Source organism: Crocodylus porosus, unplaced genomic scaffold (genome assembly GCF_001723895.1).
Source record: "Crocodylus porosus isolate Cpor-Errol unplaced genomic scaffold, CroPor_comp1, whole genome shotgun sequence".
Classification (NCBI taxonomy): Eukaryota; Metazoa; Chordata; order Crocodylia; family Crocodylidae; genus Crocodylus; species Crocodylus porosus.
In genome coordinates this window covers 1582534-1597219 of record NW_017728944.1, presented here as the reverse complement: position 1 = coordinate 1597219, position 14686 = coordinate 1582534, and the positions used below count along the sequence as shown (strand labels likewise).

General features: G+C 45.6%; 1 protein-coding gene across 1 annotated transcript in view; it reads right to left on the bottom strand.

Annotated features, from left to right (window-relative positions):
• Positions 1-316: 316 nt before the first annotated feature.
• CDK12 (cyclin dependent kinase 12) overlaps positions 317-14686 on the bottom strand; it is an 82451-nt gene continuing 68081 nt past the window's right edge. The window contains exon 15 of the transcript XR_002103766.1: positions 317-2737. The gene's annotated coding sequence lies outside the window, so the exon portion shown is untranslated. The remainder of the gene's footprint in view (positions 2738-14686) is intronic.

Here is a 14686-nt window from a genome sequence, read left to right as displayed (position 1 = left end):
CAAGTGCACTAAATTTGTTGGAATGACCTGAGTCCCGAAATACCCATCAGTTTTCAGTGGACTTAAGAGAAGGCCTGGAACAATGGGGCATATTTCAGCACCAAAGAACACTGGCAAATTCATCTTGGGGAGACCAGGATTGTACCAGCAGGAGAGTTTCAGGTGAGGAAGATAGTGCAATGGCAGGGCTGTGTAGAAGCAGGTCCTGAGCATCAAAAGCACTGCAGGCTTGAGTTAGGGGGCACCAGTAAAGCTATAAGGAAAGCCCCAGATGCTTCATTTTCCCCATTCACCTAAGCCAACAAAAACCATAATATTTTGCAATGAAAGTATACTATTTAATTGCTTCCTAAAGACTGCTTTGAAGACCCAACAGAACACACAAATGCTTCAAGGCCAATACTGGATGCTACTATCCATATGGGAGATGCCACAACAAGGGGGGAAACTAGACTTGCTCACTGTCTGGGTGCTCCCAACATACCTCTCTGATTGCTGCATTCCAACCTGTCCTGTTTCCCTGGCTCTTACACATAGAGGACTGAAATGCCTGTGGAGCTAGGTCAGCTGGGAGAGCATAGTGATCTCAGCTCCCAAGCCTGAAGTCCTCAACCATGCAGTAAAATCTCTCCAGGTTCTTTCAGAGCTCCCATGACAGTGGTATCAAGGCTCATAGATTTGGTATTGCTGGGTGGCTATTACAGCTGACTGTTGAATGCTCAGTGCTATATTCAAAACACAACCCACAGTCAGTTGCTGTCATGTGAAATTCATTCTTCAGTGGGCAGAGCTGGCAAACTGCACTGGGCAGCCCAGAGGAAGAAAGATTTTGATGTCACTTCCTTGACTGAGTCTCTTTTGGCAAACCTGGTTGGAGAAGCAAGCATTTAGAAGGGGCTGGTGAGGAAGGCTGGGAAGTCACTCCATGTCTTTTCTGCTTCCTAGTATTACACTGAATGCCTGCAGGCAGCTGGAATTTCTTTTACCTGTATCCATTTCTGAAGGATGTGGGGCTGGGTTCCACAGATGGAGGTGAGAAACAGGCTGCAACTGAGGCGAATGTTTCTGCCTTTGTCTTGTCCTTGGGCTCTATCAGAGCTGGTTATGATGGGAGATGCTCCCTCTGCTGGACAGATTGAACCAGTGGCAGGTTTCTTCTACCTGCTCTTCAGTCAGTGTTTCCATTAGTGTAATTCTCCCTGTTCATCCTCTCTACTTTGGTGAGAATTTCCAGCTCCCCGAGCTTTCCCCCTCTGGGTCTGATGTAGTAATTTATTATAAATAGCAGATGGCCTGTCATTAATATTCTGGCAGTGCAGAAAGACCCCACTTAGAACTACAGCTCCAATGTCCTGGTCACTATGCAGACAATGCCTGCCCCAAAGAGTTTATGGTCTGAATAGGCAAGACAGACAAAGGAAGGGTGAGCAGCTTCATGTTACTGATTGGGTAACAGACACTGAGACAATAAAAGCCTTGCCCAAGGTTATCCAGGGAGCCTGTGGCAGTCTCAGGAGCTGAACTCAGATCTTCTGAGACCCAGGTTGATGCCTTAATTACTAGCCTATCCCTGTGATGTTGTTTTTAAAGAGGGAAAATTCTACCCCAGTCATCTGCCCCTGAGCGGCCAGTTCAAAATGGCTCAATTGGTAGGAATGTCAAGAGGGATTTTCACTGGAATAACCTGTCTGGTCTCAGCCAGCAGGCAGGCATTGTCAGCACAAACAACTATCCCAATGGTTATCTCTCTTTTTTCAGCTGAGGGCTCAAGAACTGGATGGGCTCTGGAGATGCATCTGCTCTTCTACCCCTTAAGGGGCTGAATGCTGAAGCATCTTGGTGGAGACTCATTAAACCAACAAGCATTGGCCAAATACACGTTATTGGAGAACTTATACTTCTGTCCCATTAGACAGTGAGTATTTGGCATCAGAATGCACTCCAAGACCTTGCTGAATGACCCATGTGGCAGGAATACCAGGTTGTTGATCCCAGGCATCTTGATGCAAAGAGATATGCCTGATGCTCCTACATAGAATACACAACAGGCTCCATCCTCTTGTCAAATACTGCATAAAACTGGGGAAACCAGGGAAAAGTACACACCTGGCCCAAAAGCAAGAACAGCAGCTAGACATCTGAACACAGGTCTACAAACAATAGATGCTGATGGGACATCCCTTGGTCTAGAGCAGCACTTTGAGATCTACTGGTACAAACTGCTATGTAGGAGCAAAGTGTCTATTAGTATTATTATTATAATGGAAGATGTCATGGGAGTGTGCAGCTCTGGGCTATTTCACACAGATGGTTTTCAGGAAAGAGATGCATTTTAAAGGTTGCCTGCCAAGGGGAATTAAAAGTTAGGCTTCTGTCCTTTTAAATCCTATATGGTTCCAGTAGACAGCTAAAGAAAGCCCAACAGTTTTTCCCTGCTGCTGGCTTCCCTGTAGAAATCTCAGGAATGTCAAGTCTGATCTTCCCTGCTTTTGCAGGAGAACTGATGGGAGGACTCTGGGATATGGGTCTGAACATTTTTCATCCCTTTGTCAAAGTGGCAAGGAGCGTAGAATCCTTAACAACAAGCTCTTTCTCCCAAGTGTTTCAAAAAATGTGAATAAACATCACTTCCCTTCTCAAACTTCCCTGGACTCATTGCCTTGGTCTCTCTGATGTCATCATTCTCCAAGGTCTCTAGTCCTCCAAAGAGTCTCCTCAGCGGACAAGACCTGAATTTCTGATGTGATAGAAAAACAAACAAAATAACTTTTAAATTATATAATGTATTTCATACAAACATCCATACCATGACCCATGTAGATTTTTCTAAGGCCTACTTAAGCCTATGGTTACTGTGTTCTCTCTGTCTATATTTTTATAGCATCAGCCTATTAACTATGGGCCGACAGCATGGGGATGCGGTCAGGAAGGCCAACCATGCCTTGTCGTGCATCAACAGATGGATCTCAAGCAGGTCCAAGGAGGTGATACTTCCCCTCTATGCAATATTGGTCGGGCCACAGTTGGAGTACTGCGTCCAGTTCTGGGTGCCGCACTTCAGGAGTGATGTGGACAACATGGTGAGGGTCCAAATGAGAGCCACCCACATGATCAGAGGTCACCAGGGCAGGCCCTACATTGACAGGCTAAGAGACCTGAACCTGTTCAGCCTCCACAAGAGAAGGCTAAGGGGGGATCTAGTGGCTGTTTACAAATTAGTCAGGGGGCACCAGCAGGCATTGGAAGAGTCCCTGTTCCCCCGAGCACTACCAGGAGTGACAAGAAATAACGGTCACAAGCTGGCAGAGGGTAGATTCAGGCTAGATATCAGGAGGCGCTACTTCACGGTCAGGGCAGCTAGGATCTGGAAACAACTTCCAAGAGAAGTGGTGCTGGCTCCTACTCTGGGGGTCTTTAAAAGGAGGCTGGATGAAGACCTGGCCACGGTCATTTGACCTCAGTACTTTTTCCTGCCATGGCAGGGGGTCGGACTTGATGATCTGCTCAAGTCCCTTCTGACCCTACTAACTATAAAACTTAGTACTCAGGAATACATCCTTGTTCTCTCTCTTTCTCTCTCTCTCTCACACACACACACACACACACACACACACCTTTCACCAAACAGCAAGAAGGGCACAAACCCCTTCTCCTCCCATGATCATTTTCAGGACACTTTTAAGTCAAACTCTCCCCAGTAGGGGAAGTGGTTCTAAGTCAAAGTCCAGCTGCATTAGTGAAACACTGCAGGGAAATTGTATAGAAAGACAGAACATGACCTCCTACTTGACCAATGAGAGATCAGTATCTCCTCATTTCAAAAGTGTATTACTCATGGAAAGCTGCTCCTTCTGACCTTTGCACCCCTGAACTTTCTCACCAACTGACTGGAGAACCTGCTACTGACAACCTTGTTCCCCTGATATCTGACTGAGAGTCAGAACTCCAACTGCAGGAAATGCAATCATTGGCATGTCTTGCAAATGGCAAGCTATGAAAGAAACAGCCTGATGGGTTCAAGAGAGACTATTAAACAACAAAAGATTTTTTAAAATAAATAAATGGTAATGAATACTCAGCAACTTTGCATAAAATTTGTCAAAATCTGAATGGGCAAAATATTTTCAAGTCATTTTTCTCTTTCTGGCCATAAAGATAAATGAAGATTGTACAAAAGATATTTTGCCTTAGAATCAGAATCATAGAAAAGAAGGACAGGAACTGACCTTCAAAAGTCATCTAGTCCAATCTCCCACCAGATGCAGGATCTTCCTTATCCAAACCATCCTAAACAAATTCACTGTCTCATTTATCAGTAAAACTACCTGGTCAACCCTGACACTCAGCCACAAGGCATAACACCCTAACATGCCACAGGTAAAACAGCAGGGACAATGGTGGCCTATGGCCTGCTGCTGCGAGGGTTGCTAAAATACACTTGAGACGTCAAAGAGGCCTTGAGGTAGCCTATGCTGGAGGATCTTAACATGTCAGCTATGCCATGTAATTATGCTCCCTGCCCCCATTTACAGAGGGAGAAACTGAGGTAGGCAGGAAGGAAGTGACATATTTGATGCCCTGCCTTAAGTGAGCACCAGGACTGGAAAGCAATCTGGGGCATTTTAATTAAAAGACTCTGGAAACTGGGAATTTAGAAATGCATGGATTTGGTTTTTAGTTCTAGGCTGGGGAAGGATGTTACCTAATGGCAAAAGCAGGGTGGAACCGAGGGCCATTCAACTACATTTTACTGCCAGGACTAGAAATAGAACCCAGGGGTCTTGGCTCCCAGTCAAGTGCCTTAATTGCTAGACCACCTGTCTCATTACATAGCTGCACATTAGCACTCCATGCACAGGTATGCACACACAAGGCCTGCTCCTCTAGTCATTCCTTCCCAGTAAAACTATGCTCCTGGGTAGTGCAGATGTCTGCTGTGGGATATATGGAGGGAGAGTCCTCCCTTTTAAATAGTGACTGGAGGGCCTTGAGTACTTATAGGGAAGAAAGAGATAGCTGAACCTCCAAGCCAGTAAGGTCTGTGCAGGAACTGGGTGAGTTTTGGGTTCTGATCTTAGTCAGGAGATCAGACTAGATGGTGAGAAAGGACCTTTCAGAATCTGCACACACCTGTCTATGTTTAAAAGAATCCAAGCTTAAGCATTAGCTCAATCTTTAATAGCTCTCAGCTTTACATTACTATCAGAATCTCTGTTCCCTCTATAGCACCAGATATGCTGCATTCACATCAGGGTGCTAGCGTCTCCCATGCACTGCTAACACAGAGGGTATCGGAGCTAGATTCTGTTTTGCTGCCAAGGCCTGTTTGTACCATAAAGCTTTTGCCACGTGGACCAATAGTGTCCTTTCTTTTTATTTGCACCTATTTTCCGAGGTCATTTCCCTCTCCTTCCCCCCTGCCCCTGCCACTGTCTGGAAGTGAGAGAGTTAAAGGGACAGGATGGGCATGCTATAAATTTTGCATCAGAGTGTGTGGGGAGAGCAGGGCTGCGGGGGGAAGCTGGGAAAAAGCCAGTGGGCTGTCTCTAGGTAACAATAAACACTGCAAGCAAGGAGCAGCTGTTACACTTACTCTCTCTGCATCACAATGCTGAAATAACGCTAATAAACCCATACGCGCATACACACACAAATACACATGCTGGTTTATGGGGGGAGAGGGCCAGGCTGGAGTGGGAGGCAAGGGCTGAGTGGACAACAGGCCAGGTGACTTTGGGTTTCATTTTCCATTCTGAGTTTTGTATTGCACAGCGAAGGGGACAGTGATGAACAGAAATCTGCAGGGGAACGCAGAAACAGAGAACAATTCCTACCAAAAAATGTTGTCAGGACAACATGGAAGTCACAGTCTTGGCTTGTGAAGTCAGCAGAGCCAAACATGATACTCTTTATCTTAAGTCTCACCCCCAGCCCATTGCAGCATCTCAGTCATGAACAGATTCCATCCTCACAGCAGCCAGAGCTGCCAATAGGCTTGTCTCCATTTTACAGGTATGGAACTGAGGCACAAAGCAGGCTAAAAGGCTCGTGCAGGGAGTCTGTGTGACTGAATCTCTTTGGCCCCAGTCTAGTACCTACTGAAGGAGACCTACACTAGTGACCCCGGAGAAATTAATCTATTTGAGTTGACTCAGCACCAAGACTGTATATTGAAACCCAAGAACCCGGATCCTTCAAAGACACGTACTCCTACTTAGAACAAAACACAGGAATGGCACTTTTGAATTCACTGGCTTCGGTGTGACTGTTCATATATTGAACATGAAGTGTATGAGTACTGTCTTACCAACTTGTAATTTTTTTGTCATTAGTATTGCAATTGTGGGAGTATTTTCTTAAAGCTCTAGTTCCTAGAGTCGTATGATAGCAGGAGCACCTCAGCTTCCTTTATAAAAAAAGACAGTTTTTATATTCCATGGTGTCAGAGGAAAGCTTGGAAATTATGACCACCTAGAAGCTCAGAATGGAAATAAAAACAACCAAACATTTATGGTTATCTTTTTAAATCAATCATGATTTTTCTAGGGATGGGGAGGATACTTGAGATTGGCAATATTGAGCATGAGTCATTGTAAGATCAGATATATTTAATGCGTAAGTTCAGGTTACTGGCTGCTGCTCATAATAAAAGATATTTATAGACTATCTGGCATACACATAGCACACAGCATGACAAGATATTTCATGTGCAAGTCCAAGACACTGGGTTCTTATTTGTAACAAGGCAATGTTTCTTATGTTCACTATACACTGCTCTGACAATGCCAAAAGAAGGTTTTAAAGGCACCTGATGAGGCTGCAAAGCTGAATTTCTGTTCAGTGAAAAATCCTGACACTGAAAAAAATTCTGTCTCAAACTGGGACAAGACATCAACAGTGTGGAATTTCACAGAGTGGAAGTAAAAAAAATAAAATTAGAAAATAATAATTTTATTTTATAAAATTAGAAACCTAAAAATGTTGTGTTCAATTAATATTGAATCATTTCAATATGGTTGAGATGTTTTCTTTCAATGATGTTGAAATATTACAAAATATTATGTCTAAACTGAGAGCTACAGAAAGGTGTAAGCTCCCTGGACAGAGGCCAATCCATCCTATCACATCTGTAGTACAAAGAGGCTAGCCAATGGATGGATAACTGTATTACAATTAACAGTCTCATAAAATATAAACATCTAAATTAAACAAAAGGTTTGGATGTAAGCAAAATGAACAATTTCATAATTTTCCAATACAAAATTTAATAAGAACTGATGCACTTCCACTAAATGTTTTTAATTTCAAAGAAGCTTCATTTTCTGATGGAACTTAGTTCCATCCAAGAGTTTTTTACAAGTTTGTGTATCCTTATAAAAAAGGCCCCCCATTTTTGTATAACTGAGAGACAGTGCTTGATCATGTCATTAGAGACTCAGTTATAATGCAGATGCCCCAGGGATCAGAAGTGATGAGGCTACACTGGACATGTGCAGGGATCTCACGTTATTTTAGCAGTATTGCAGTAGCATTTGAGGAGTCCTAACTGAGCCCTAGGAAACCACTGTACAAACACATAGCAAGAGAGAGTCCCTGCCCAGGAAGCTTACACCCTGTTCTGCTCTTCTTCTCCAGAAGGAGTACATAGTCTGCATGCACAAACTGAGTTAAAGGACTGGAACCAAAACAGATATGAACCTAGGTCTTGGCTGATGTAAATGGGTGCAACATTATAGCCGGCAGTGAAATGTCACTTGCTTACACCACCAGAGCGTTTGACCCAACTCTTGAATTCCCATGCAAAATACCAATGGGAGACTTCAAATTGGGATCAAAAGGCTTCAGCAGAGCTGTAGGGAACAGCTTGCACTGCCTTTGCCTGCCCGCTCTGTGACTTAGCTACAGCTGTGAATCTCTGCCTTCCACTAGCATGGAATTTTTGCAAATAAATATTAAATATTTCTTCTGATTCCAGTTGCACCCTCAACTCTCAACTAAACATTAGGTTCCATCAAAGAGCTATTGGTGGTAGAAGCCAGCCAATGGGTTATCTTTCTCCTGTGGGAGTTATGCAGAAGTGATGGGAATCTGGTCCCTCTGTATCCATCTGTTTTCTACACAGTGCACCCCTAGCATATAATCACCTCCTCTTCCTGGACTGTGAAAATCTGGAGGATGTCCAGTTCCACACCCTGGTTCCTCTATGAAAAGTATTAGCATTTTTATCTTATGGCCAGGTTGCAAACATTAAAGAGTATATTACAACTTGCGACTTGCTGCTGTAGTTCAATGGTAGAATCCATGTCTGCCTGGCAAAAAGCTTGGTTTCGACTCCCGAATGTATGTACAGCTACAGTCATTTGAGGCACTAGACATCTGGACCCAGCCCGGCCTTTGGATCCTGTCTCAATGGTCTAAAGGGGGGATTGTAGGTCTGGGCAGCCTCCACTTCTCCATATTCCCGCCTTGGCATGTATTGAAGGTCGTGGTGACCTCTCACACATACACCAGGATCCAGAAGGATCAATGGTTGCCTACTATTATTACAACTTATGAATAGCAATCTGCTTAAATGGTGCAGACAAAGGGTTTCTCACAGCATGCAGATCCAATTTCATGGGCGTTTCCTGGTGGTCCTGCCCCTTGGCACTGATTGGCAGGGGGGAGACGGGATGAGGGGGCATCTGTCATCCTGTTCGCTGCCCTTCGTGCCGCCCTGCCACCTGGTGCCTTCCCCTTCCATCAGTGAGGACCAACGTGTCCCACTAGGAGCCACTTGGAAGCCAGTATCTTATTTTTATTCATTTTTTTTGTTCTTGATTTCAAAGACAATCGCAGATTTCGCAGTTTCTGAGACATCTGCAAAACCATGAATTGAGTAGATCTCTACCTGTGAGAAAGAGTTCACAAGGAATTGCTTGAAAGTGACAAAAAGCCATAAGTTCAGGAAGTACAAAGGAGGATGGATACAGCACCAGCAGCCTTGAATATTCAAAACTTACAAGTCTGACCTTTCACAAAATCACAAGGTTGTTTTAAAAAAATGAAGGCAGTTACTTTTCAGCCATGCAGACTCATTTTTCAAGCTTTTTTTAGCAGCCACAATGCCAGTAGTTCTGCTTAATATACATACAAATACATGCATACATGTACATAAAATAAAAACAAAGATTCTCACAATATCACAGGATTCCTGAAGTTGGGGGTGGGGGTGGAAAAATAAAGCGGTTATTGCAGGGCTTATGGAAAAAACTGCAAGAGCCAACAATCTGTCACCTGGCCACAGAGCAACGTGCTGGCTTCTGATTTGGAGAAGGCACTTGAAAGAGTAAAACACTGCAAGCAATTTAGGATGGAAACACATGTTTCCAATGAGGTTGAGTAGTGCTGGGAAATGGGGCATCATCTAAAACAAAGATCAAGCTTTCTCCCCAGATGTGACTAGTCATCTTAAAGGGCCAACTTGAGATCTTTAAAGGATCTGGACTGCCAAAGGGCAGGTGCTTATTTTACCATGGAATTCAAGTCCTTTGAAGGTGCAGCTCAGGTTGGTTGCCATAAATTACTAGACACTCTGGAAAACATTTGACCTACAGTGCAGATTTTCACAGGGGAATGAGGGAAGAGATTGCTTTAAATTAAGAAAATGGGGAAGGAAGGTGGAGAATTCAAAGGAACACAGCTCATGACAGGAGTATATGGGTATCTCCCACCACCCTCTGGTGCAAGGCCTTTGGAGCAGTTTGGGAGCAAGCTGCCTGCCACCCTGGATCTGTCCCAGGTTTTCCAGGCTGGGATCAAACTTTGGGGCTATGTCCGGGTGAGCATGAACATTTGGTTCTCCAAGGACAACTTGCAGCAGGATACCTTCTGCCACAACTAGTTGTCCTCAGGGAACACCTGTACCACACACCCTCTGGCATGTGGCTGATTACCTTGGTTGGGGTAGGAGAGGCTGGGGCCAGCAACTGTGCTGGCCCTAGCTGCCTTACCAGGGTCCTGGAAGCCAAGGAAGCTGCAGCTGCATGACTCCTGCAGCTTGGAGCCCGACTGGCATCCAGCTGGCCAGGCTCGTTTTGGGTGGTGCATGCTACCTCCACATTTGCCACCCCACTTTTTTTCTGCGTGGGTTTTTTTGACGGAGTCTCCAGGGGTCAACCCCCCACAAACCAAACCCTGTGCTGCAAGATAGCAGTGCAGTGTGTAACACGGAAGACAGGTCTGCAGCACCACATACCGCATGGCCACACCCATCTGGACATGGCCTGGGAGTTTAAACAAGGCCAGGCAAATACTTTTGCATATAGGATCACCCAAAACTCATCTGGTTTGTACACTTCACTGTGGAGTGTCTGGGCTTTGCTTGAAGGACCATTCCCATAACCAGGGAGCCAACAACTGAATTACACCATCCTGTGATTGCAAAGGATCGAGAGGACTAGATGGCTGCCCTGTGGCCTAACAAATAAAATCAGGTATCTGCTTGCTTGCCTGAATCAAGATTGGTGGTGACTATCTGACTCCTGTTTGATGACTTCTACACATAGCTGACTCTAGTCTGGTTTTTGGAAGAAAGTCTATAACAGGACTGAGGAGGCAATGTGCATGGCTTGAGAAACTGTTAGCTCTTCTCTGTAGATCCATATTTTGGATCCATTGGGTTACCAATCTTGCACTCTTTTAATAACACCACATTCATGGCCAAGGCCTGAAAGGAGACACAAGTTCCTTTGCTTTGCTGTCAGAAGCTGCATCCTTGGGAGGAAGAGCTCAGTGGAAAAATGATTCTTGGAGCACCAAAAAGAAGAATATAGCTGCTTTACCTAATTAACCTGCCCTTGAGGGTCTAAGTCAGAGGTGCTGCAGGGATCTAGTGGGATAAAACCTTCCATCTATTCCAAATGACAAGGGAAAAAAATCTCAGCTCACAACAGAATACCAAAGGAAATGCTTTGTCTCTGCTAGTCACTGGGCGCGTCTACATGGGACGCTTAATGCACAGTAGATTGACTGACTGCACATTATGGCCTCAAAATCATGCTTACAGCAAAAATCATGCTATTAGGCTAATGTGCAGTAGTATTAATCTACTACACATTAACTGTCATGAAAAAGTGCATGATCACACTAATGTGCAATAGGGCAGCCTACTGCACATTCATTTAGTACTTCCTTTTGAAAATACTAAATTTAGTGAGCAGTAGGCACTGTGCATTAATGAACGTGTAGATGTGCCCACTGATACCTGAACAGATGCAAGAAGAATTGGTTTTTGTTTTCCCCATCAACCAGCCTTAAAAAAATTGCTTGGCAAGTTTGAAACCTGCAAGGCAACAGCAAAGCCAAAACTGCGTGTGCACATGGGCATGCACACACATACCTTACAACCTCCTGAGTCCATTTCCACAGATCCCAAGAAGCTGCAATGCAGGTGAGGCCCCAGCATATGCTCTGTGTTACAGCAAGGGAAAAAGGAATATGTGAGCTTTCTACCGTCTTTGCGGTTGAGAAGGATGGTCTCAGAAGCTGGCTTAGGCATGCCAGCTGCTTTGTTGGCACGGCCTGCTGGAGATGGGGGGTAGTTTGCTAAAGAGGGCTGAGGCAGCTTCTTTCTTGCAGCATGTACAGAATGGGATAGAAGTTGGAGATGCTGCTTACAGGGCCTGAGTCACGGAGACAGCAGCTCTCCCTGTAGGGTCTTCTGATCAGACCCATCCAACATCTCCCTCTTTCCAATAAATCACCATCAATGCTAAGAAGCTCTTACACTATGGGATTTCATCTCTCTTCATCCCTTTTATTCCCTCCATTTTTGTTCCACTCTTCCCATCCCATCTTCTTTGTCCTCACAAGAGAGCTGCTGCCAAGACACAAGGTGGTGGGGGAAATATGGAGACCATACCAAAATGTAAAGGGGCCTCTTTGAAGCACAACACACCCCAACCCTCTGGGGAGGAAGGAAACAAAGTAAATATGTGTTTAGAAGGGCACAAAGGTCCCCCTGACGTGAAGAAGCATTATAAGGCTTTAGGTTTAGGTTTGCATTGATTCCCATCATGCCAATAAACAAAATCCTTGCCTCTCACTGAACATGCGGGAATTCTAGGTATTATTCATCCTAGGGAGTTTCTGGACTGAGCAACCTGATGAAGAATGCCTTGCATTCAAAAGCTTGTCTAATTTATCCCAACCACCCTAGGATTTAGTCTCCTCGAAGGATGTTTCCCCCATAGATTGCAAAAGCTTTGCTTCCTCTCTGCAAGAGAGGTACTGATTCCATTATATAGACGGACAAAAGAATTCTTCTGGAAGAGGCTACCTCTAGAAATCCTCATGAGACAGCAGCTGGTTACCCTACTTCCATACTGTAATTGGTAGGAAGACCCACATGTGTTGAAGTGGGATAGAGGCAACCTGGGGGACGCAAAGGAAAGAAAACTGGACTAGGAACCAGGAGACCCAGATGCAAGTCTTGGCTCTGCTACAGACCGCCTGGGTGACTCACTGGGTCACTTTGTCTATTTAAGCTAAGAGGTCTGTAGGGCATAGATCATTCTGTGCTATTTCAAGGCTGTATAGTGTCCAGCCTGGCAGGCAGGACTCATCAGGGCCAATCCATAATCTTGTAGATTTGGCTGCTTTGTCTCTCTCCATAGGCTTAGCAGCACCAGACACAAAGCTAGGCTGGATAACACCGCCACAGCACTGGCTGTTAAGATGGGTGGCAGCACAGGAGGGAAGAGCAAGAACCTGTCAGTAGCAAAGCAGGGCCCAGCAATGGGCCAACACAGGTGCCTTGGAAGCAGAACCCAGTTCCCCTCTGGCTTGCTGGAGTTTGTGATGGAGCTGTGGCAGGAGCTTGCACTTTGCATTCCAGTGCAGAAGGCTGTTATGCAGCAAACAAGACAAAAAATCCCCCAAATGACACTAAATATTAATGCCTGCCCTACATTAGGCAACCTGCACCTGATTTGAGTGAGATGGGAGTGCCAGGCTCCTTCCCCCCACCACACGCATACGCATGTGCATACACACACACACTTGCTCTTCAGGGCAGCTGCCCTTGCACATCACCAGGGAGACAGCATTCCGTATCAGCGGGATACCACCCCGCCACCCCACCTCCGACTGGGACTTGCCAGAAGGCGGGGAGAGTGGGGGAGAGGATGGGAAAGCTAGTGCAGCCGAGCTGGAAGCTAGTGCACCAGCTGTGCTCCCCTTCCAGAGGTTTCCAGCCTGGCCCCCCTTTTGCAGGCAGCAGTGTGTGTGGGAGATGGGGAAAGGAAAGAAATAAACAAAGCAAAGGTATTGGGGGGCTGTATGGGGAGGGGGAGAGTGTTCCTCAGGGTAAAGGAAAGGTGGGGTAGTGCCCCACAAGGCTTAGCAGTCCTGGTAGGTGCAGCCCTATAGAAGGTTATGGAGTAGAGTTTACAGGAGTGTCAAAAGGGGGAAAATAGGATCTGTTAGCCATGGAGCCCAAGCCTAACGAAGGGAAAATGGCCTGGTTCTGTCCACTGCACCAAGCTGCTGCATCTGATGTACTAGTACATGGGTATGGATGCAAAGAGCTGTCCAGGTACACAGCACTCCAGTGGCAGCTGTTGTTGCAACACTAATGTGGATGGGACCCCTTCCCCCCTGGCTCCTAGCACAGGAAGGACCCACAGCTGCTCAGTAGAATCTACTGTAAGTTTGTGTCCTTGGCTTATTAGCCATTTATTTCCCTTTTCACCTACTGGGCTCCCCCACTGTACTCCACTGCATTGTTACCTATCACTTCTCTTTCAGGGACCTTAGCTATCTCACACTCACCAAGAGGCCCTGTTGGGTACAGACTTAGCTAGGACTTTGCCATACAGCAGCTATTTCCTTTGGCTTTCTAAGAGGCCAGAGCCAAGCAGAACAAAGGCAGTTGCTAGACATGCTCCCCAAAACACACACAGTAGTTATTCCCAACTTATAGCAACCCCTGGTCATCCAAAGATGGTCAGCAGCACAGGCTAAACAGCAGTGGTATTCATGGTCATGTGCTAAAATGTGCGACTAGGCCACTTCTCTTAGCATCAAGCCTATGCTCTTGAGGGTCAACTCCATGCTCTTGAGGGGTCCCAGAATGCACTGAGGCAACAACAGGCTCTGCTCTATATGGCTGTCATCAGAATGGTTCAAGTCAAAAGCCATGCCAGCAAATGGACCCTCCAACCTTTTATAAGTTGGTACACCCCACAGTCCATGAGTGTCTGAGCTTCTGTGTGACCCAGTCGTGAACTGAAGTTTCAATTACTCTGACCTTTCCTTCTTCCTGCACTGCTCTTCCCTTAGGCTGTGTCCATGACTGCCCAACGTGGTTTCTGATAGAAGCATCTAGAGAGGGGGTTTACCCCAGAAACTCAAGTCTCTCATCTCTCAAGGAGCTGACAGAGCTTCCTTCAATGCCCCTGGTCACGAGCAATTAAACTCATGCTGAACTTAGCTTTTGTGCTGATTTTGATCTTCCTTCAACAGAATTGTACTCAGCCCCTCACAAAATACAGCCCCTTTAAAATCCAGAACTGTTTTCTATTCAGGGAAGAAGTCCTGTCCAGGGTGGAGAGGAGGAGCCATGACATTTCCTTATGCCAGATCTGCATTAGAGCTGTAGCCTCAGTTACAACACTTCCTCTGAGCAGCGGGGCAGTCAATGAGA